This window comes from Sycon ciliatum, chromosome 7 (assembly GCF_964019385.1).
Source record: "Sycon ciliatum chromosome 7, ocSycCili1.1, whole genome shotgun sequence".
Lineage (NCBI taxonomy): Eukaryota > Metazoa > Porifera > Calcarea > Leucosolenida > Sycettidae > Sycon > Sycon ciliatum.
Window position 1 is genome coordinate 16,203,751 of NC_088649.1, and position 25,781 is coordinate 16,229,531.

The 25,781-nt window shown below is 46.7% G+C and overlaps 1 long non-coding RNA gene across 1 annotated transcript; it reads right to left on the reverse strand.

Annotated features, from left to right (window-relative positions):
• Positions 1-337: 337 nt before the first annotated feature.
• Positions 338-24,645, reverse strand: LOC135821431 (uncharacterized). The gene is made up of 3 exons (XR_010554348.1): positions 24,593-24,645; positions 13,815-13,886; positions 338-410 (listed from the first exon to the last, which is right to left on the reverse strand). It is a non-coding gene; the product is annotated as an uncharacterized LOC135821431 (long non-coding RNA).
• Positions 24,646-25,781: the final 1,136 nt, after the last annotated feature.

Sequence of the window (25,781 nt, forward strand, 5' to 3'; positions counted from 1 at the left end):
GTGGACATCCGAGCTCTTGGCTTTTGGACACGGCAGCAGAGCGCGTTTTTCGATGTAAGGGTGACCCACCCCAAAGCGTCTCTGCGGTCGTGTGCCACGAATGAAGAGGCTTCCATTCGTGAAAACGAGCTCTTTGCTCAGCTCTTTGCTTCCAATACGGAGCTCTACCTGGAAAAGTCTTCCACAAGCGGCGTCAGATTCAGGTCATAAAGGGTGGGGGAGGGTACATGAGATCAATTAGCGAAATGCCAAATCCCGAAATCCCATTTGCCACATCTCAAAAGAACAGAACTACGCCAAAAAACGCCTTTTTACAGTACATGCACAACATGACTTACAGCTTTTGTAATTTGGTTGTGGCGTTGAACAGTCCGGCAGGTAGGTGAACAAGTTGATTACCTCTCAAATCTCTGGGAGAACAAAGTATAATTTTGATAGGATGTACATCACTTCCTGGAAGAATTTCGTATTACTTTATTTGGCGTCTCAGAGGAGAAAGACAACCTGTTACGAGTTATGACTAGGGATTATTATTATTTATACAATAGACACAAAGGCACACAATGAAAACCTTGGCAAATTAATTCCGTTGTGACTCAGAGTTTCATGGCTGAACCAATCATCAGACAACGATAATGGAATAGGAGGCAGCGCTGGTATATCTCAGTGGAGAGAGGTGTGATAAACGATAGCGAGAGGAGTAATCGCGTGAATGTATACAGGGACAGGCTATTTCAGAGGCAGATGCAGTAGGCGCAGGTCTAGCACTAACAGGTATGCGCTTAATCTCGCTCACACACCACACACACACACACACACACACACACACACACATACTAACACGCACACACATAGTAACACCCACACGCACACACTAACACACACACACACATACACCCACCCACATCACCCTAACTTGCACACGGGGGCACGCACACCCAGACACCCACCCACCCACAACACCCTAACTCGCACACGCACAAACACACGCACCAACGCATATACACACCCCTATAGACACATGTCCATACGCATACACAGGCATCTGCGTTCGTATGACAAATCTAAGCGCACACAAACTCCTGCAATCACACGTCAAAAACCCGCAGCGGTCATAGCTGTCTATGTTATAGGGGTGGCCAGCAGAAACATTCACGCAATTACTCCTCTCCCTATCGTATTATCACACAAACATTGGTCAGCGAGTCCTGCAACTCGTCAGCAAGCACTTCCACAAAGGATGCAAATTATACAAGATATTTAACCTGAACACGCTAAAGCTCAGTTACAGCTGCATGCCAAATGTCGCCACCATCATCAAGCAACACGACAATAGTATCCTCCGCAGCGACCACCAGAATAAGACCAAGGATGTGAGAACCTGCAACTGCCATGTCAAAAATGATTGCCCCTTGGAAGGAAACTGTCTAGCATCGAGCATTGTGTACAGGGCACATGTAACCGGCAGCGACATGAAGGAGTACACTGGACTAACGGAAGGGACAATCAAGACACGATTCAATGGTCATCAACATACTTCGAAGTACTATTCGCCACAAGAAGCACGAGACCTCAACGAGACTGTCTAGACCCATCTGGAGACTGAAGGATGAAAACAAACCTTACAGTATCAGGTGGTCCGTTGTGAGGAGAGCCGCACCATACTCCAACATCTCGAAGCGCTGCAACCTGTGTCTGGGCGAGAAGCTGGAGATTGCCTGGGCCGACAAGACCCGCTCCCTCAACAAGAGGTCAGAGCTTGTGTCCAAGTGTCGTCATGAAAACAAGTTCAGTTCTACCACTGTACCTTTGCCCGCAAGGTCAAGTGAATCTAGCTGGCAGTCCCGCTGCCTAGTGTGTATGTGTGTGTGTGTGTGTGTGTGTGTTGGGGGGGGGGGGGGGGGGTGGTTGGGTGCACATGGTTGGTATGTGGTGTTTATGTGAGTGTGTGAGATATAGAGAATGAATGTGTCGGCGCGCGTGTGAGTGTATGTGTATATGAGAAAAGGGAGAGAGTGTGGGTGTATATTTGTGTAGTGGTGTGGGCATGTGTGGATTTGGCATTTGTCCCCAGCTCTATTCTATATCATTCACGCTGGAACTACTGCTGCATAGCCTCAAGTCTGAAGACTTGGCAACTTCACGCCTGCACCTGACTCCTGCGCTATGATACGCGTCGCCTATGACACCCTCCTGAATTTCCCACCTTACCCCCCCCCCCCTTATGTTCTGGCTGCCCGTTTTGGATCCATCAGTTGCCTGATGATCGTAGTAAGACGTGAAACTCAGAGTTGTAACAAAGTTCCCAAACTCTCTCTTGTGTAATAATAATAATAATAATAATTTGAAACTCGGGTATTGAGCCTATAATAAAAGTAGAAAGGAAAAGGACATATGGAAACGAGTTAAGAGTAACTCTCCACCACTGTAACTAGATACTATATACAGTCAGAAAGTGCAACCACTAGGCACAAAACTGACAGAGTACTGAGACATTCGACGTCCTGACACCTAGCTTCAACACATCTCCGTAGCGCTAACCGACAACCTTCCAACTTGGAAGGTTCAAGGTTATGGAAAGACCAAAGAGGGGAAGGCAAGCGCAACGAAAACGAGCACAAGCTACAGTCCCAACGGAACAAAGAATGTCGATTGTCACTGGACGATGACGAGACCAGTAGGCGATTTGACAAAGCGGTCTTACTACAATTCGAAGCAGCAAAGCAGCACACCACCCAACTTGGGTGGGTCAAAATATCAAAGATAAGTTAAGAAGGGGGAAGCTTTGCGAGAACGAATTGTACAAGCCGAAATCTAAACTCCTACAGTACTCCTCATGCATGACATTATAGGCTCAATACCCGAGTTTCAAATTGCACACCTGATGAGCCGTCACGAACCATACGGCGAAACGTACGTCGTGTGAAACAACTTGTTTTGTAGTCAACTAGTCCATCACAATGTCATGCATGAGGAGTACTGTAGGAGTTTAGATTTCGGCTTGTACAATTCGTTCTCGCAAAGCTTCCCCCTTCTTAACTTATCTTTGATATTTTGACCCACCCAAGTTGGGTGGTGTGCTGCTTTGCTGCTTCGAATTGTAGTAAGACCGCTTTGTCAAATCGCCTACTGGTCTCGTCATCGTCCAGTGACAATCGACATTCTTTGTTCCGTTGGGACTGTAGCTTGTGCTCGTTTTCGTTGCGCTTGCCTTCCCCTCTTTGGTCTTTCCATAACCTTGAACCTTCCAAGTTGGAAGGCTGTCGGTTAGCGCTACGGAGATGTGTTGAAGCTAGGTGTCAGGACGTCGAATGTCTCAGTACTCTGTCAGTTTTGTGCCTAGTGGTTGCACTTTCTGACTGTATATAGTATCTAGTTACAGTGGTGGAGAGTTACTCTTAACTCGTTTCCATATGTCCTTTTCCTTTCTAATAATAATAATAATAATAATAATAAAATTAGAAAGAAAAAGGACATATGGAAGCGAGTTAAGAGTAACTCTCTGACTGTATATAGTATCTAGTTACAGTGGTGGAGAGTTACTCTTAACTCGCTTCCATGTGTCCTTTTCCATTCTAATTTTATTATTGGCTCAATACCCGAGTTTCAAATAATAATAATAATAATAATAATAATAATTTTGAAAGGATTGGGAGAACTTCATATTCAAAGGATCAGTCGGGGAAGAGAAGTAAGAGCATTGCTCATGACAAGCAGGGTCCCAGGTTCGAGTCCTGGTGGGTCTGGCGTTTTTTTCTCTTTTCAGGCAGTTCACTTCCCCGACTGATCCTTTGAATAATAATAATAATAATAATTTTACCAGAAGTCGGAGGCGGATAATACTTTAATAACGAAGGTACGTGTTGGGTCGTAAGTATCCATGCAAACACACATCCAGTCAAAATAAGGCACTTGTCAAAGTATCCGAACGTTTTCGGTCCCTTCTCATCAAGGATTATACAGGGAATGGCTCAAGTTGGAAAGACTAAAACTTATATAGCGTAAAGATATGAGATAACAACACTCGTGACAAGGTGGAAAAGTATCAAGTTCAGCACGACACATAAACTCGAAGGAAATAATAATAGCGACAAGAACATAGTGAGCAAATTAAGTTACATTGTTAACACCTCGACGAGGAGTAACACCAAACAATTGTAGCGACAACACATTTTCTTTCTGTACGCAAAGTTCAGGATCTCACTTACGGATATACAAAGCTTCTAACACAGCCAGATGCAACGCACATCTACCACGTGACAATATTGAGAACACATTATCACTGTACAACTCACGACAATTGGTACGGGCTGACAGATGTTGCTTGATGGACGAAGTGCGATTCTTAGCTCCGTTGGGTGTAGTCTCCTCCAATGTCCCGTCATCTCGCCTCTTCGCGGCATCATCACTACCCGTCTCTTTGCTTTTCCGCGGCCTTCCACGTTTTCTGACACTAGCCGTTGTGTGCGCGATGCCCAGTGTCCTTTCAGCTACGTCTCCTCCATTGCGGATTTCTATTGATCTTCTTACTCCAAATTGTCCGGTGTTCGATATTGAGGTTCGTTTTCGCGGTCTACCACGTTTTCGAATATTGACTGTTGTTGTCACTTCCGTTGTCGTTGTACGTGCGTCCTCACCAGTCCGTATTTTTACTTGGCTTCGCATAACCCTTACCGACGCAGACAGATCCTTTGTCAATTTGTTTATATCCGTAAGTTAGATCCTGAACTTTGCGTACAGAAAGAAAATGTGTTGTCGCTACAATTGTTTGGTGTTACTCCTCGTCGAGGTGTTAACAATGTAACTTAATTTGCTCACTATGTTCTTGTCGCTATTATTATTTCCTTCGAGTTTATGTGTCGTGCTGAACTTGATACTTTTCCACCTTGTCACGAGTGTTGTTATCTCATATCTTTACGCTATATAAGTTTTAGTCTTTCCAACTTGAGCCATTCCCTGTATAATCCTTGATGAGAAGGGACCGAAAACGTTCGGATACTTTGACAAGTGCCTTATTTTGACTGGATGTGTGTTTGCGTGGATACTTACGACCCAACACGTACCTTCGTTATTAAAATAATAATAATAATAATAATTTGGAAAGGATTGGGAGAACTTCAAATTCAAAGGATCAGTCGGGGAAGTGAACTGCCTGAGAAGAGAAAAAAACGCCAGACCCACCAGGACTCGAACCTGGGACCCTGCTTGTCATGAGCAATGCTCTAACCACTGAGCTATGGGACCAGGCTGAACCTAGAAGGCGCTGACAAGTTTTTCACTCCAAAGGCAGCTCACAACACGTGCCACACATACTGATGGCACTTGGCTTTGAATTTGAAGTTCTCCCAATCCTTTCCAAATTTAATCACTTTCTTTCACCTCCAGAAACTGACCGTGGTTGGTCCCCTGGGGGAGGGAAAAAGACCCAAGTGCCATCAGTATGTGTGGCACATGTTGTGAGCTGCCTTTGGAGTGAAAAACTTGTCAGCGTCTTCTAGGTTCAGCCTGGTCCCATAGCTCAGTGGTTAGAGCATTGCTCATGACAAGCAGGGTCCCAGGTTCGAGTCCTGGTGGGTCTGGCGTTTTTTTCTCTTTTCAGGCAGTTCACTTCCCCGACTGATCCTTTGAATAATAATAATAATAATAATAATAGTAATAGCTCGTATTGCTTGCGCCTTTGATCCTAGAGGGCGGTAGCGTTTCCATGACGGATGCGGAAAACTGGGTTTCCAGCCGAGTCTCACGCGAACCGTGAAATTTAATTTTTTATATATTTTATTTCTTTTGGGCATTCTGGACATCACAAGACCGACTGCCCGAATCCTAGTCGCCGACTACATAAGATAAACTGCGAACAGTTTAATGTAGACCTTAGCAACAAGCTGAGCACTCTGCAGGCTCAAGCAGATGTGGACACATTGGCAAATTGCCTAACCTCCGCTCTCCTCTCTACTCTGAATGACCATGCACCAGTAGTACACCGACAAAAAAAGAACACCCGTCCTTGTCCATGGCTAAATGCAGCACCAGTAGCCTGTTTGAGGGAACGGAACTGGCTTAACCGCTTGTTGATGCGGGACAAACAAGATGAGGAGCTACGCAACCCACATAGAGCTGCAAGGGTTGCAGCAGGGAAGCTAGATCATCAGCTCAGAAACGAGTTCTTCACTGCACAGTGCAACACCAGTGACCAGCGAAGACGTTGGTCAATCATGAATGCAGTTGCTGGTTGGAAGAAAGAGATGTCTGAGCCACAGGCATCCATCACAGAACTAACTTCACTCTTTGGTTGTATATTCCATGACCCAGCTCGGACATTGAACCTTCAGCCACCCGCAGGGCCAGCATTGGAGACATCCCTATCCAATTTCCAGCCAGTTTCACATGAAGAAGAAGAAGTTAATGATTACATGGGTAAGGTGCGGATGCAAGTTTTTATGCTCCGCTTACTTTCGGTACCTGTGGCAGAGAACTTGATCTGGACACACTAGGAATATGCATTGAATATGGACATTGACCTCGCCTTGCTGACTTTCGAAGAGCTGCGGCATCTTGCCAAACAACATCCTATTGACGGAGCCGAGTCAAAGAGCCGAGTTGATCTTGTGGTTTCCCTAAGACAAGCTGGTGTGGGTGTAACCCCAATCAAGGCCAATGAGGTCAGTACTAGTAGTAGTCTGAAGTCTCTAAACGAGCTTGTATGTGTAGTGATAGAGCTAAGAGAGCAACTTGAGCAAGCGAAGCATGATAATGCCATTGTTTCTTCACTTCGGGATGAGGTTTCCAGCCTAAAATTGGAAGTACTAGAGCTGAGGAACTTCACTACAGGCGCACTTTCTCAAACTGCCAATGACACCCACAACCGTCGCACAAGTGCTAACGAAGTTACCGTAGAGCCCTCCCTGTATGAAACTGAGACATCCATCACCACTGCACCGCAATCACAGCACACCTCCACATCGCAGCATGCACGCTCAAGTTCAAATGACCGTACTACCGGTATGCACTCGCAACCACGTGCCGCTTCCCAGTCCAGAGACACTACTCGTACAGCACCTAGACCTGCTAGCAACGGTCACGTCACTAGTACGGACAGCAGTTCCCGCAACAAGTCAGATGGACAGAGCTCTTGGGTAGATGTTGTACAACGTCGGGTCACATTTCGGTACGTCAAGCCTATGCCCACGGTCGAAACAAACCCTGTAGTCCTGACAGGTGTCGAAAAGGTCGACAAAGCGATATTCTATGTAGGAAACGTCCACATGGGCTGCAGTGCCGACTCCATCAAGGATTGGTGCCAAGAGCGTGCAGTGGATGTGCTCAACTGCACCATCTTGGAATCCCGCACCTTCGGAACAGCTTACGCCAGAGTGACATTCCCAGCCTCAGCTACGGAAAAGGTACTGGGTGACGGATTCTGGCCTGCAACTATCCAGCACACCGTAAGAAAGTGGCGGTTTGCAGATTCAAATACGAACAAACCAGGTAAAACCTCCACGTCGTCAGAATGATGGCTTCCGCACCGCTGAGCGCCCGGGCCTTCCCATATTTTCCTAAGACTCAACATAATATCACTATTGTTACGATTAATTGTCGCTCCGTGGCGAACAAAATCCCTGAACTCCATGCATTGTGTCGATCCAACACACCGACTATCCTATGTCTGACAGAAACCTGGCTCTGCCCGATACATATGCTCAGTGTACCCGGTTATACGTGCTTCCATCGACATAGGCCAATACCAGCAAACCAAAGGGCCCAGTTCCGAGGTTATGGTGGTGTTGCCATCCTTGTACGAGATGGGACATTTTTGCATGCAGCCCAGCGCTCAGACCTTGACTCTCCCCAATGCGAAAACATATGGGTTGAGCTTGGACTTCCTGCAGACCTGGGTGCTAATCCTATACTCATTGGCTGTCAGTATCGCCCTCCTTCGCAATCCCTACCTGAACTTACCTCATTTTGTGACATGATGACGGATACCCTATGGGCTGTAGACCTCTCATCCGTTGATATATTCCTCACTGGTGACTACAATGCTCACAACTCTGACTGGTGGAGCGGTGACGCTACATCACGCGCTGGAAAGGAACTTTCGCATATATTCTCCAGCTTCGGTCTCTCCCAGCTGGTAGATTTTCCCACTCACACCTCTCCTAACGGAACCCTGTCGTGCCTAGACTTGCTCGCTACCAATCGTCCTCAATCAGTATTCTCTGTCGACGATGCTGCCCCGCTTGGTGCGTCCGACCATTCACAGGTAGTTACCACCCTTTTCTACAGAACTGTAACCCGAACGCCTGCAAAGGAAGTACCATGCTATCCTGCCCGTAGTTCCCCAGCCACTCCATACAATTTTGCGCAAGTGCCACCTTCTGTCTGGGTAGCAGTAAATATGTATCTTTCCTCGCTCAACTGGTATGATCTCATGGACACACCAGATGTCGACGACGCATTAGCCAGATTCTCCTCTTCCTTGAATGATGCATTTTCCCACTACCTGTCGCCTTATCGGAAAATCTCTTCCTCCACCCAGCGAGCTGTATCTAGGAAATATCCTCCGTGGGTTAATCGAGATTTAGTACTTGCCATTAAGTTGAAGTACGAACTCTACAGCCGATATAGGAAGTTCCCAACCCCAGCTAACCAGTCTGCCTTCAAAGTTCAGCGTAACAGAGTACGAAACTTATCTCGATCTCTTCACCGTGACTATTTGGCATCTATACAGGCCAGCATGGCGTCAGGTAACCTTAACATGTACCAGTTTGTTCGTTCTCAGCGGAATCGCCAGCAGGATCGTGGCCTTCCTCACCTCATTGATGAAGGCGGTCATCCAGTTTCTGGCAGTTTCGACAAGGCTACAGTCCTCAACCAGCAGTTCGCCTCCGTTGCTGTGCCGGATGATCCGTCGTTATCACTTCCAGCTCTTCGTGCCCACAGCCAACTTCATGAAACATTTGTTCAGGTCATCACCACAACTGCGGATGTTAGAAAGGCTATCGCCCGACTAAAGTCTCGCCGCAGTCCTGGCTTGGACACCATTACGAATGATGTCCTGAAGAAACTTGCCCCGTCGATATCGTACCCCCTCTGCCGTATTTTTAATGTGTCCTTTTCGACTGGTAAATTTCCAGCAGCATGGAAACTCGCGAAAGTGGTTCCGGTTTACAAGAGCAAAGGCTGCAAGTCACAAGCCAGCAATTACCGTCCTATCTCCTTGTTGTCCTGTGTATCGAAACTATGTGAGCGATTATTCTTTGATAAGCTTTATGCTCATGTGTCGCCGGCCCTTGCCCCAATCCAATCTGGTTTTCGACGAGGAGACTCAACCATCATGCAGCTGACACGCCTTGTGCAGGACATTGTGGCCCTTTGTCATGATCACCAACATGTTGGTATGTGTTTTTTCGACCTAGCAAAGGCGTTTGACACGGTATGGTTCCGTGGACTCCTAGCTAAATTATCTGCGATGTACAATGTTTCCGGAGCGTCTCTGGCGTGGATTACGGACTACCTAACAGATAGAACGCACTCAGTGTCAGTCGAAGGGGTACTCTCAGACCCACTGCCTGTGAAGTCGGGAGTCCCCCAGGGATCTATACTGGGGCCTCTACTATTCTTGTTGTATATAAACGATCTACCTGACTGTATAGATGGTTTGTCACTATTTGCTGATGACACAGCCCTCATTCAGTTTGACGCCGACATTGCAAACCTGTGTACGAAGCTTCAGAATGGAATCAATGTTGTTCATAAATGGATGTTGTCATGGCGTCTGAAACCCAATATCTTGAAAACAGAAATAGTCTTTCTCCCTCAACTAGACCACCCTCCCACATTTACCCTTCCCGGACTTGATTCGGCTATTAACATTAACATTGTAGATACGCACAGGCATTTGGGTGTTGTATTTGACTCGCAATTGTCCTGGAATTCTCACGTAGATTTTGTATGCAACAAAGTTAGCAAATCTGTAGGTTGCCTGATGTCTCACTGCTCCCACTTGTCCCCCGAATGTATTCGTCTCTTTTATAAATGCTACCTCCTTCCTATCTTTCTGTACGGCGCCACTGCTTGGCATTCCCTGCTTAGTAAATCTGCTGTACAGACACTAGAAATATATCATAAACGTGTGTTGAAAATTATTTTTCGTAAACCCTCTCTTTTTCCCTCTACTGATCTATATAGTTTGGCCTCCACCAGCCCCATCTCTATCCTGTCGCAGAGACAGTCATACGTTCTGGTCCATCGTATTAAACTCAACATTGTCCCTGAACATCTCACCAAGTATAATTGGTTTACTTTCGTACGGGACACTCGCAATGGCATAGTACTTCCCAGAGCTTTGTCAACTATGTTTACCAAATCTCCTATCTTCTCTGCATACTCGTATTGGCTCAAGCTGCCCATGGAAATGAAGACAATATCCAATATTAGACAGTTCATAGACCATGTTAAATGTCATGCCACGTTGTAGGCTCGCTCGCCTCTTTTGCTAGCTTATCTCGCCGCTCTCCACCATGGTCAACATAGTGATACATTTCACCCCGCTGATGCATTATTTTCTTCCGATTATCATCTTCTTTCCTTCATTTTGTTTTCTTCTCTTGCCATGGCTGGCTAACGCCCCCTCCTTTGCATTGGCTTCTGCCATTGGACGGTGAAATAAATAAAATAAAATAAGATGGCTCTGTTCTTGCATCGAATCTCACCAGCATTATCAATTTGTCTCTTATAACTTGACAGGTTCCACCAACCTTCAAAGTGTGACATTTCAGTCCGTTGTGTGGCAACCGAACCCTGCCCCAGAACTATCGTCCAGTATCTCTCCACCCCATTATCTCCCGTATTCTGGAGACAATGGTTAAGAGACAGCTTACTGCCTATCTGGAGGCACATTCGACTGAGGATGCACTTGTGATAGCTGTTAATCTATGGTCCACTGCAAGCCGCAAACGAGAGTTCACTTGGACAGTGCTCGTTGATATGTCGAAAGCCTTCGACCGTGTTAAGCATGGACGTCTAGTTACAGTTTTGTTTTCCCTTTGTATAGCTGGATTGGTTCACTGACTACGTCTCAGGGCGTTTCCAGAGTGTCAAAGTTCTGGACTCTGGTAGTGAAGCCGTCAGTTGCTCCCGTGGTGTTCCCCAAGGTAGCGTCCTTGGGCCACTGCTTTTTGTGCTCTACTCTAGTAAACTCCACACCATACTGCCACCGTCTGTACAGCACCAAGAATTTGCAGATGACATTGTCATCGACTGCTCCCATCCGGCCACGAGGCACGGCTGCAATACAACCGGAGGTCTTCCGCAATGGCGAGAAATTCTGTGTGATCCCTACAGCCCAGTACCTGGATTTAGTCCTGGATAATGATTTATCCTGGGCTCCACATGTGGAGTATATTGGTCGCAAGACAGCGCGAACAATTGGTCAGCTCTGGAGGCATGGACGAGGACTGAGTTTGCTTGCCTGGCGAACATGGTTCCTGAGCATGATCCTTTCCCAGCTTTGTTATGGTTCAACAGTTTCTTTCCAGGACTTAGCACACACCTGCTTGGTCCGTTTGAAAAGATGTTCAAGGCTGACATCGGTGCCACCTTGCGACAGCGGCTCTTGCGGAGTCCAACCCTTCTTGATCAATTCTCCAAACCCTCCAACAGAGGTCTACGGTCAACCCTCCAACAGCGTTATCTCGTGCCCACAGCCCTCTTCTATCCCTGCTGATGTCCCCAACCTACTGCACCTGTTAAATCAAACGTTTCTGGTCCTAGTTCATCGGTGCCTCCACCACAAAGCTAGCCCCCTGCTTTAGGAGATGTTCACAGGCACAGCTCCAGTTGGCCCCCCAGCAACATCCGGGCAACTTGAGGGCAGCAGTCCAATCTGCTATGTGTGCATTTTCTCCGAAGTCCCTTCGGGCGACGTTCCATCTGGTTGGTGGCAATTGTCCAGTGGAATGCTCTTCCCGAAAGCGTCAGAACTGAGGGTGGAAAGCGGACCTTCCAGGCTCTCACATGCGCACTAGATCTAGAGGCGATTGCAGCAGAGCAGTAACTCGGTCAGCTACAGACTGATCGATCTCTGTCTCTCTCTCTCTTATTCTCCCTCCCCTCCCCCCCCCCCTCTTTCACTCTCCCTCCTCTCCCCCCCCCTCTCTCTCTCTCTCTCTCTCTCTCTCTATCTCTATCTCTCTCTCTCTATCTCTCTCACTCACTTTCTTCCCGCTCTCTCTCTCTCTCTCTCTCTCTCACTCCCCCCCCCCTCTCTTTCTCTTTCTCTCTCTCTCTCTCTCTCTCTCTCTCTCTCTCTCTCTCTCTCTCTCTCTCTCTCTCTCTCTCTCTCCCATGCACACAACTACACACAGAGTCTTTAGATGCATTTTGTTCTGTTTGTAAGTTGGCTGTAAAGACTCTCTCTCTCTCTCTCTCTCTCTCTCTCTATCTCTCTCTCTCTATCTATCTATCTATCTATCTCCCCCCCCCCTCTCTCTCTCTCTCACTCACTGTTTCCCCTGCTCTCCCCCCCCTCTCTCTCTCTCTCACCCCCCCCCCCTCTCTCTCTCTTTCTCTCTCTCTATCTATCTATCTATCTATCTCTCATTCTCTCTATATCTCTCTCTCATTCTCTCTCTTTCATTATGTCTCTCTCTCTCACTCTCTCTCTCTCTCTCTCTCTCTCTCTCTCTCACTCTCTCGTTTCCTCCCTTTCCTCTTTTGTTCTCTCAGTCATACTGTATCTACGACCTAAGTTTGTGTGTGTGTGTGTGTGTGTGTGTGTGTGTGTGTGTTTGTGTGTGTGTGTGTGTGTGTGTGTGTGTGTGTGTGTGTGTGTGTGTGTGTGTGTGTGTGTGTGTGTGTGTGTGTGTGTGGTGTGTGTGTGTGGTGTGTGGTGTGTGTGTGTGTGGGGGGGGGGTGCATGTGTGTGTGCATGCGAGGATGTGTGTGTGTGTGTGTGTGTGTGTGCGCGTGCGCGCACATGTGTGTGTGTGTGGGGGGTGGGGGGGGGGGGGGGGGGGGTGGTTGGGTGCACATGGTTGGTATGTGGTGTTTATGTGAGCGTATGATAATAATCTCTTCAATAATATTAATATCTTTATTAATTTTCAAGATTAGCCAACGCCGGCGAACGCCTATCAGGTCGATCTCCTATTTGAACATGCGCATATGTGTGTGTATGATGTGCCCTAGCTCACTTATAATTATAATTATGTTATACACGTAGATCATGTCCATGATGCCTTTCCTCTGCGCAGGTCGACCGCACTATTGTTTTTAAGATTCACATAATTATTACTTCTGCATATGCATTACATACTATGATCATGCTGGCTCCATCCCTTATCTCCTAAGCTACCACCCCACCCCCCCCCCCCCACCCCGGTGCGTCTGCCCAGTGTTGACTCCGAGACCCACGGTCGGACGAGCTGCCCAGGCCTCACCACCACTGCCGTTTCCGTGTTGCCTTCTCGATACATACGTATGTACACTGTATATCATGTGCACATTCACATGTCAGAAAGTTTGTGGTTTTTCAAAAAATAAATAGAAAAAAATTAAAAAAAGTTTGATTTTCACTTCTTCCCACTCTTCTACTACCATGTTCATAATCATTAAGAGAGCATGTCTCTCTTCCAAGAAATGCAGTGTAGGATGGACCTACTGGACACAGCGTTCACTTGCGCACCTGCACTGGTGACAGTTCACTTTCGTCCCAATGCAGACCACCCGCGTGTACCTCGTCTTGATGCCTCAAAGGCAGCTGGACAGAACTACGCAAAAAACCTCTTTTCCGATACATGCCCACCATGACTTACAGGGTTTGTAATTCGGTTGTGGCTTTGAACAGCCCGTCAGGTAGGTCATCCAGTTGATTATACCTAAAATTTCTGGGAGAACAAAGTAGAATTTGGATAAGATGTACATTGTACGTCAAGTGTGTGGGTTACAATGAGATCTGAGTCTCACCCACCGGTGTAGATGAGAGAGAAAGAATGATAGAGAGAGCGTCAGGCGAAATAGCACGTCATAGTACATTCGAGATCAGCGGGAAGAAGATGACGACGTCCACTAATTTAGTATCTGTGCACACGAATCTGCTGTGTGTGTTACTCTGTGTGTCAGCTATGGCATCATCGCCTGTGGTTCCATGCCTAGCATGTACGTCTGAACCATCCTGCAAAGTTTGAATGACGTAGGTTGAGCGATCGCTTCGCGAAACATACTTTTTGAAATTCTCTTCATAGTATATCTTCCACCATTGAAATTTCGAATTTCTTCGAATTTTTTGCTGAGAGGGGTGGCTTGCAACCTCGATATGGCTTGTTCCAGGCATGCGTTGGAGCCATCGCCTGTTGAAAAAGTGGCGGGAAGCTGCCCTGCAACTGTTCCAACAGGAAATTAATCGATCCGAGAAAGCGCGAGTCCGCGAATCTCGGTTGAATATTGAGTATTTCAAGCCTTTTCACGACGAAGATGGAGTTCTTTTTGGAGATGGACGTCGCGGCAAAGGACATGGTGTCCGACTTCTGGCATCTGGTGAAGCCAGGGATCATTTGTCCAGTCAGGCCGGCAGCCTAACCGTCGGTAAGCTTGTGTTTGGATCCCGTTCTGCTCGATGTGGTAGATCACAAACAATTATTTTGATATCGCACAAATTGATCTCAGCATCGTGCGTACGGTATTTTCTATACAGAAAATCCCAAAGTGTCTCTGTGTGGCCGTCCCATGCCACGAGAAACTCCAATCAGGCTCCTATGTCCTCTGCCTTCATGATTGAATGTCCACTTTGTTTGAACAACGAACACAACAATCGTGGACGGCTTTGCAATGAAAAATACAGCTATACTGGAGCTGAAAAAAAGAAGAAAAAAACGTGCTCAGGATGAGACTCGAGTACACGTATACTCTCCCAGCAGGTGAAATGCAAATTTTTGTGAAAAATGCGTGTCGCCGACTGACCAGTAATTTCGCCTGACGAGATTGAGAGAGAGAGAGGGAGAATAAGAGGGAGAGAGAGAGAGAGAGAAACATAGGGAGATGAGCAAATTAAGGAGATATATCCGGTTGACTTGATGTTGCACTATCGGGCTAATATGGGATTACAAGTACATTGATTTGTAACTAGTTGGATGAACACATTGGCTCACGCAGAGCCTTCCAGCTCTTACGACAAGCAACTGTTGCCCCGAGCGAATGGAGATCTCCCAGAGTCAGGAGTCTACCCTGCCCGGCTTTCTGCAGATCTTGATGCAGCACGCTGGGAAGAGTGACGCGTGGCCGGCCAAGCCATCTGGTGGTGTTGTTTGCGAAAAAAATTCCATTGCCATTACTGCGGGGGTTGATGGTGGCAGCTGCAAGATGTGACCAAATAGACGCCACCTGGCACGGCGTACGAAGATGCTGATCCCCTCTATTTGGCACCTCTGGTACAGTGCTTCATTGGAGATGCGCTGTGGCCATTTGATGCCAAGGAGAGACCGCAACTGACGTCGGTGTAAGGCATCCAACTTCTGGAGAGCAGATTGCGTGAGGCCCCAAGTGCCACAGTTGTACGTGAGGACGGGTAGGACAAACGCCGAGTGCAGTCGCAGGCGCTCACTCACAGCAGATCTCCGTTTCCAGAGGTTAAACATTGAAGTGAAGGCTGCTGAAGCAAGCTGCTTCCCCCGTGCTACGTCAGCCTCGTCGCCAAGAAGAGATCCTAGTTTTCGGACCATTGTCCACTTCTCACCAATCCTTTCGTTGCTTCTGAGCACCTGAGTACGTTCCATTTTACTAGGGTTGACACTCAGTGATCAGTTGGCCCTCTCAATATCGACTGGAAATGTAATACCATCCAACATCCAAATAATAGCTATGAAAAGTATGAATGCCGCAGACATCACCACGCAACATGACAATTTGTTTAAGGTTTGAGATTGAGTTTCCAGAATCGATTTTCAAGCTCCGGTCATCAGTGGAAATACGGAACTAAAGTGATCAAGGGAAGCACAAAGGTTAAAAATCCAAAGAAGTGTGACACATGACGCGTAAGTATTACAAAAGTGAGGGCTAAGATAAAAGTAAGTGTGACAAATGGGCATGAACAGTGCAGAAACAACTCATGAACAAGGGGTGCAAACTCACGAAAATAACCTAAGTGCTACAACATGTTCTTTTTGCTTACACAAATCGCGCTTATGCGTACGAATACAAACAGCTTCAAGGACCTTCAACTGCTGGACATACCGTATTATCTCTCTTATAAACACAGGTCTCCATTATATGCACAGTCTCCCTTATAAGCACAGGTAAGAGGGCTGTTGAGATTACAAACGCACAGTCTCCAACATAGTCACAGTGATAATACTGGAATGCAGCTGTGCGCACATAAAAGTGCTCTACGTGCGTGACTTCCACTTCCGCATCATTCTTTTTTCTTCTCTCGGTTCTCTAATCATGAAATCTGAGTTAAATTCCAATTTGAGTGTTTACCGGTATGCAACTTTCTTGACTTTTTCAAGGTTGAAAAATATAAACACAGTCTCCAGTATTAGAGAGGTTCCGCATAACGTAATTACGTTAGTAAAAAACGTAGTCGATCTACGGAAAGTCTTACGTAAACTGCATGCGGATCTGGGTTCCGCCATACGGAGTTTTCAAATCACGTAGCTGCCCTTGGCAACTCCTAACGCAGCAGTGTAGGACCAGATCGACCTGGGGAGAGAGTCATAAATTTGTACCCAATCCGTTAACGGACCAGCTACGTTATCAGAGCCCTATCTACGTACTCTCTGTAGACAACTTTCCGTAAGTGGAGTGCAAACTCACGAATTCACGGGTTTTTCCCGCCCACTAACGTAAAGTTGCTCAACTTTACGTAGTGCGGAACCTCTCTAATATCACAGTCTCCTCTATAAGCACGGGTGCGAAGTGGGTTGAAGAAATAAAAGTCCCGTGTTTATAAGGGAGATAATATGGTAACCGACACGACACAGTACAGAGAAGTAGGAATCATCATACACACTCAAACAATCGGGACGAGATAACAAAATTAATGTAAGTCCACAGCTGACTTCTTACGAATCTCATCCTCATCAGCTCCAGCACCTTCGCTGCCACCTGACTCCTCCTCGTCCGTTTTATCACCATCACCACCAGCCGTCTCATCGTCATCCGCCTCGTCGCCATCCGCCGACTCGTCATCACCCGCCTCGTCATCATCTGTATCTTCGTCATCCGCCGCATCATCACCCAACTCATATTCACCACCAGTCAGTCGTCTGGTACCATACGTGTTCTCCTTCCTACGTCTGTCCCGTCCCACTGTCCTTAGTTCATCCCTGTCTCGAGATTGTGTTCCGTTTAGCTTCTGGCTTCTGTTCTCCTTCGATGCTCCACGTGGGCCTTGGCCATTTCTAGCATATACTACGGTTGAATAATTTGCAGTCGACCTCCGTGGTCTCCGGACCGCGAAATTATCAATCATAATTTAAGAGTGGGTAGGACATCCTTCTTCACCATGAAGGCATGAGCTGTTGTGTAGACGAACCGGACACTAACATTACGAAAGTTCGATTCTGCAGCTGACTTCACTCGACGTTGCATGGTACGGCAAACAGCTTCACCCTTCCAAGGCAAACGAAGATACACCGGAGTGGCCTCGGAGGACACTTCCTTCGCTCCACCCAGTGTACCAACTACGACATATTTAGATATCACATATTCCGGGTACCCATTTAAACGAAACAAAGTGCGTAACCGCTCCAGCTCCTCATCCAACTTTGAAGGCGAACATAATCGACGAGCACGATCCACTAGATTACGAACGAGATTAATTTTGTACGACCTCGCAGTAAACGAGTCCCAAACAATGTACAAGCCGGTGAACGTTGGTTTCCGGTACACTGATGTAATTACACCACCCATACCAGACTTCTCTACAAGAACGTCCAAGAAGGACAATTTACTAGCCGATTCAAACTCACAAGTAGACTTCAGTGACGGGTGCAGCTTATTCAATAATTCAAGAAACTCCTGCGCGTCGTTCCGAGACTGAAAGTAGGACCAACTATCGTCAACAAAACGACAATACACCGCAGGCCATTTACATTTGGGGACCAATGATTCTCAGTAACCCACAAATATATTTGCAAGAACTGGACCCAACGGTGAACCCATCGCGACACCATCTATCTGACGATACATAACATTCTCAAACGAAAAATCAACGCCAGACGTAACCATATTCATAAGACGGGGAAAGTACGTCTCTTCGATAGTAACAGGAGAACCTACATTACCACGGTACATAGCATCACAGCAAATATCAATCGTAAAATCCAAAGGTACGTTCGTGAAAAGACTCACAACATCAAACGAGCACATAAAGAATGTCTCCGGGAATTCGTGATCATGCAAAAAGTCGGCAAACTCAAAACTATCCTTGACTACATATGTACTGTACATGTCGAGAACAGGCTGTAACAAACGACAAATCCACCTCGACACTTTGTACTGCGGTGAACCACACATGGACAAAATCGGACGAACTGGACAACCAGCCTTGTGAATTTTGGGTAAGCCATACATGTGCGGTCGCGCAGAACCAATTGGACTAAATGAATCCGACTCAGTCTGCGTGATCTGCTTCAGCAATACTAACTCTTTGAAATAGTTGCATAATTGTTCCTCTATTTTAGCCGTTTTTATCATGTGTCTCAATGGGCCCAATGACAGTAAACTTCGAACTATCGTTCAGAATGGTATGTGTCTTCGTGATGTAGTCATGCTTGTTCATAATGACGGTAGCCCTTCCTTTGTCAGGTTTGGTTATTACAATGTTGTTGTTGCTCCGCAATTCTTTCCGTACTCTAAAATGTTCACGGGTTAGTGTAAAACATGTCGTGTCATTGCTAGACTGGATGTATTGGTTCGCAATGTCAGCCAGAGAGGTTGCGCACACCGACGCTGATCTGTTTGTCTTCGGTAGTGATGAGGACAGGCAATCATAAAGTACCTCAAAATCAGCCATAACCTCTTCTCGGTTAGTTTTAGGCGGCAAACCGAAACTCATACCTCGGCATAGCAGCTCTTTCTCAGCAGACGAAAGTGTATAGTCAGACAAATTGATAATGAATTATCACATCATATATACAACTTCGAGTGCCGGTAATGTGAGAGCCGGTATGTGGGTAGGACCCATCAGCACCTGGAGGCACGGATCGACCAGCATGTGCCTCTTCACGTTATGCCTGTTGAGGCACAGTCGTCAAGGCCTAGACGAGGTCGTCCCCCAAAGATTGCTACTGCGACTGGAGGTGCACCTTCGCTGGGGTCGGACCAACTGGGGTGTCGTTGTCTTCTTCGTCGGCATCGGCTTGTTCGTCATTGCCTTCGTCTTTACCGTCTCTTCCTTCTATCCCGTCATCATCGTTGGTATCTGCGGTTTCGTCTTCTTTGACTTCCTTGGTACCGTCATCCGGTGTGTCAAACCTCCGGTGGCAAAAAAGGGTGGCCGGCCACCGAAGAAACCACCGGATGGTGTGTCTGCGGGACCAGTGACTCGCTCTAGGGCGAGGTTAGCAGAGTCTTTATCGTCTCCGTCGTTGTCGTCATCGTCGTCGTCAGCGTCTTCCTCATCTCCCTCCTCCTCTTCATCAACATCAACAGCCATTGGAACGTCAAAGGGAGCATCATCGCAGCAGGCAGTGCCAGTAGCGGACGTGCCTTTGGTACTGACATCTACATCGGCCTCGTCTGGATTGGCAGTAGCGGCAAGGAATGTCAGGTCGGTTTCATTGTCACGTAATTCCAACGTATGTACTGGTTCTAGTAGCATTGGTAAGGTGTATGAATCTGCTGTTGCCAACCATCTTGTTCAGAATAGTGATTGTCGTTCTAGTTATGCTGATGATTGCTTTTCTGTTTGGTCTCGTTCACGTTGTCAAAGGTATTTGCGTGTATTGGAGTCTATCTACATTTTTACCACCAAGCCAATTTTGTGTAGGCAGAAAAAGAATTTGTTTACGTTGAAATTGTTTGTGAATTTAGATCAGTAGTTCTCGTTTGTGGTGGCATGGTAACTTTCTAGTGGTGAATTTATCGCATCTGTTGTCACCTGATATCGTTGAATGGTGTAATGTTTCTTTCAGCTCTCATTTTATCGCGCTAGTTAGGGTCTAAATTATTACTTGCATTGTGCGTATATATATTGAGTTAAGAGCTATTGTTGATTTGCCAGTAATCCTCTGATGAGATGGCGACGAAAACGTTTAGGAACAAGCTTCTTTATTTACATGAAAACAAGTTTTGCTAATGGTGTTTGTACTGAGTGCGCAGCTTACTCTATTTATTGCGTTGATTACACTTTTATCTCCACGAAGCTTAATAAGTCAAACAATAATAATTTATGATTTTTAATAGTTTTACTCGGTTAAGGAGCCAATTTAATAATTGTGGTAACAGAGGAGAGGACAACATGTTACGAATTATGACAAACAGTCCACCAATGTGACCAGATCACATGCAGGCAGCGAGTGCGACAAAATGGCACAAAACCTACAAGGAGTACGGAGACATTCAGCAACCTGACACCTAGCTCGAACACTTCTCCAAGGCGCAAGCCAACAAATTTCCAACTTGAAAGGCTCAGATTCGGACATGTCCAAGAGTGTAGGAAAGCGTATTTTTGTTTGATAGAATGACTCCCCCGTCTACTATACAGTCATACTGCCGTATTTCCACAAAATAGTAGGCTGGGCTACCATTTTTCAAACTCTCGTCCTAACGCGGACTTATAATTGAGGACGGTGTTGTATTCGAGGACGGTCTTTTCTTCTTTCAAACCAGTTTGACCCCGGTCTTCTATTTTTCGCCACACAGTTTTACCCCCGTTCTTCTACACAGTTTGAGCACTGTCTTCTATTTCTCCCACAGTTTGAGCACGTTCGTAAGACTCATTTAGTAGGCCCGGTCTTTCAATAGGACACCGTCTTGTATTTTTCAATCACCCCCTGCCCCGGGCTTGTATTCAAGGAAGGCGTTGTATACAAGGACGGTCGTACAGCAGCCTGACACCTAGCTCGAACACTTCTCCAAGGCGAAAGCCAACCACGTTCCAACTTGGGAGGCTCAGGTTCGGAAAGGTCACAAGGGAAGGTAAGTATATTTTTGTAGGATAGAATGACTCCACACTCATTTATTCTATACAGTCATACTAACTTGTACACCCTTGAGAAATGCCTCAACTTCAAAACCTACGTACAGTCAACTTTGCTAATAACCACTGCGGATATAACGACAATTTGCGAATAACGACATAAATTTCATGCCCAGAGCAAAGTCCTATCCAACTGTGACACATAATGAGACTTCAGGTATAACGACACTTCGCGGTGGTGACTGGATTGCCAGCAATATGAGAGGATGTGTATTCTGCGGCGGACCTCACCTGGACAAGAGCTGCACGAAATACGCAACAGTAGCACAGCGGAAAGAACAACTGATTGAACAGGAGCGTTGCTTTGTGTGTTTGCGCACAGGGCACCGGTCAACTCAGTGCAAGGCCACCCACAAGTGTAATGTGTGTTCTCGCATGGGTCACCATCATGTCACGATCTGCCCTGAATCTCAACAGAAATCTGGCAACAGTACCAACCTGGTAGCTGATCAACCTGTGGCTCACGAGGCACCAGCATCTAGCACAACAACGGCTAGTGCAGCATCAACCAGTGTCGTCATAGCTGCTGACACAGCAGCCCCTCAAACGCAGCCCACTGCTGCACTTCAGTCGTCTATCGCAAGTGGTGATGTTTACCTGCAAACAGCGAGAGTTCCGATTGAGAGTGCAGACGGCTCCACAGTCATGGCGACAGTTCTCTTCGATTCTGCCAGTCACCGCTCTTATCTGACAGAAAAGTTGGCAGACACCATTCCAGCAGATGCGGCACGCTATGAGTGGCTCTCTTTATCTACCTTCGGTCATGCAAGGAAGACGCAACGGAAGGTCCGAGTTGCGGGTCTTGGTTTGCGATTGAAGGATGGCTCATCGAAACAAATCGAAGCCAGTGTGTTGCCACATATCACCAACACTATCTCTCAGCAGGGTATCCCAGCAGCGGATATCATGGCATTCCAAGAACTGGGTACAGACAACTTGGCGGACACTATCAACTTGCAAGAAGTCGACCGTCAGATAGACGTCTTGATCAGTACAGATTTCCACTGGGAGTTTATGATGGGGAGCACCAGAAGACTTCCGTCAGGACTGCAGCTTCTGCCCATCACAGTCGGTTTTGTGGTGACTGGCCGAACACGTCACTCCAAGCCCTCAGCTGCACCGATAAGCAGCACAGCCATGCCAGCTATCGTTTCTTTAACTGATGCGACTCCCGAGTCGTGCACCATTCCAGATCTGTGCGACTTAGACTGCATTGGCAACCAGGATTCAGCCGATCTGACGAACAACGACCTAGCCATGCAGCAATTCAACTCCACTGTAACGTTTGACGGTCAGAGGTATGAAGTCAGCTGGCCCTGGCAATCCAATGCCCATCTACTGCCAGACAACTTTGGTGTCGCACTTGGTCATTTCCGGTCTCTATCTAAGCGCCTAGCAGCCGAGCCGGAACTCAAGGTCAAATACGACAACATGATCCAACAGCAGCTACGGCAAGGCTTGCTTCTCTACTTCATCCTTTGTTTTGTTTTTCTCTTTCCGCTGGGAGTGTCGTGACATTCAAGTGTACGAGTTAAGTGTGTAGAACTTGGTACGCACTGAGCTCTGTGTCTTTCTCTGGTCTCCAAAATTATACTGCATGCATTCACGTTACACGCTTATAAGTTTGACCCTGAGTTCATGTCTACTATCCCGTGTCTCCTCTACTTCTGTTTGCTTCCACGTGGTACACGGCTACGGTGTAGCACTGCACGTGTTCCGTCAGCTTGAACTGTAACATAAATCGTACTCTAGCCCTGCTCACACTTCATTTATGTCACGTCCCCGCTCGCGCGGTTCTTCTGCGCTCTACTGCGCAGTACGGTAGTATTCCACATTTTATTCCCGTAGCTATGCAGAAGACGTTACTTCAGTAACGTCTGGCGCTAGCCAGGGTCCACACAGCTTTAATTTGGTGTTTGTTTGTTTGTTTGTTTGTGTCACGCCTGGCGCTATCCTGTATCTGTCCCGTACTGTACAACAAGCAAAGACAGCTGGCCACAATATATAATTATGTTTGTTTGTGCCATCGACATGCCTGGCGCTATCCCGTACCTGTCCCGTACCATCAAGAGTACGGTACCATCAAGAGAATGAGTATATATGCGAAGTGTATCGGGGGAATGCATTCAGTGCAGTAACATTTTGTGTGGATTTGTGTGCGAGGCCGAGATCCCACTAGAAGGCTGGCTGGGCCGCCTGTCGACCAGCCCGTGAATCGCATGTAGGCGGATAGCATAATAATTATAACGTTTATACAGTCATGTAGATGTATAGCAGGGAGTCATAATGTAAACCACTCCCTGCTGTATGGGGAGATTTTCTGGAAACAAATACGAAGTAGGGAGACGAGTAAATGCAATCAGAATGGATGTTAGTTGCCCTCAGTATAATAATAAGAAGAAGATAAACGCCCATGATCGGCAGAGTCAGCGCCGGTCCCAGGAAACGTCAAAAAAAGACATCTCGTCGACTCCGGAACGCCCGTGATCGGCAGATTCAGCCCCGGTCCCATAGCTATGCAGAAGACGTTACTTCAGTATCTCATTGAAGCGTTTTTGCAATACAATGATGTAGCTAATCAAAGGAAAAAGCATTTCCATCAGTTCTAACAACATGCGCGATGAGCTAGGCAACAAAGCATAGCGCAGGGCCCTGAGCTTCCAAGCTCTCTCGTTTCTCGTATCCTTTTCTGGCTGGCTGGGGCCTTTTGCTGTTTGTCCTTGGAGAAAAGGACTGGTCTTTGCTGTTAGTCCTTGGAGAAAAGGACTGGTCTTTCCACTGGTAGTTAGAATTCAGTAGCCGTTTTTAGGACGCTCTTGAATTATGGTTTGGAACTAAAACACAACGTAGAAGTAACTATTGCCTCTTAAATCTCTGGTGCACCATATTAGGCACCTTTCGCATTTGCTACGAACCGAATGCGAAACGAAAGTTTGACTCGTCTCGTGATCATTTCGTTGAAAACTGAATTCAGGTTTCGCAAGTCGTGAAGCAAATGTGCATGGCAACCACGAATACGGCCGGTAGCTTGGCGTACGGGTGTGTTCGCGCACACGTGCATGGATCATGGAACCAAGGGAAAAAAATGTGTACCTGGCAAAACATGTGTACCTTGCAAAAAAATGTGTACCTGACGGATTCAGAGCGTGCCACGAATGAAGAGGCTTCCATTCGTGAAAACAAGCTCTTTGCTCAGCTCTTTGCTTCCAATACGGAGTTCTACCTGGAAAAGTCTTCCACAAGCGGCGTCAGATTCAGGTCATAAAGGGTGGGGGAGGGTACATGAGATCAATTAGCGAAATGCCAAATCCCGAAATCCCATTTGCCACATCTCAAAAGAACAGAACTAAGCCAAAAAACGCCTTTTTACGGTACATGCACAACATGACTTACAGCTTTTGTAATTTGGTTGTGGCGTTGAACAGTCCGGCAGGTAGGTGAACAAGATGATTAAGTCTCAAATCTCTGGGAGAACAAAGTATAATTTTGATAGGATGTACATCACTTCCTGGAAGAATTTCGTATTACTTTATTTGGCGTCTCAGAGGAGAAAGACAACCTGTTACGAGTTATGACTAGGGATTATTATTATTTATACAATAGACACAAAGGCACACAATGAAAACCTTGGCAAATTAATTCCGTTGTGACTCAGAGTTTCATGGCTGAACCAATCATCAGACAACGATAATGGAATAGGAGGCAGCGCTGGTATATCTAAGTGGAGAGAGGTGTGATAATACGATAGCGAGAGGAGTAATCGCGTGAATATATACAGGGACAGGCTATTTCAGAGGCAGATGCAGTAGGCGCAGGTCTAGCACTAACAAGTATGCGATTAATCTCGCTCACACACCACACCCAAACACACACACACACACACATACTAACAAGCACACACATAGTAACACCCACACACATACACACATACACGCACACACTAACACACACACACACACACACACACACACACACACACACACATACACCCACCCACATCACCTTAACTTGCACACGGGCGCACGCACACACAGACTCCCACCCACCCACAACACCCTAACTCGCACACGCACAAACACACGCACACACGCATATACACACACCTATAGACACATGTCCACACGCATACACAGGCATCTGCGTTCGTATGACAAATCTAAGCGCACACAAACTCCTGCAATCACGCGTCAAAAACCCGCAGCGGTCATAGCTGTCTATGTTATAGGGGTGGCCAGCAGAAACATTCACGCAATTACTCCTCTCCCTATCGTATTATCACACCTCTCTCCACTTAGATATACCAGCGCTGCCTCCTATTCCATTATCGTTGTCTGATGATTGGTCCAGCGATGTAACTCTGAGTCACAACGGAATTAATTTGCCAAGGTTTTCATTGTGTGCCTTTGTGTATGCCGCTCTGCCAGAATCAGGCATTGAGCACTCTTGCAGAACCAAAGCATATCCCCTCTGTATTTATACAAAAGAGAAAGATTTTAAAAAAAGTCGGCACTCAAAGAAAGTCTAAACTCGGATATGGAGCCAGTAATAAAATGTAAAAAATGAGAAGAAACACATGAGAACG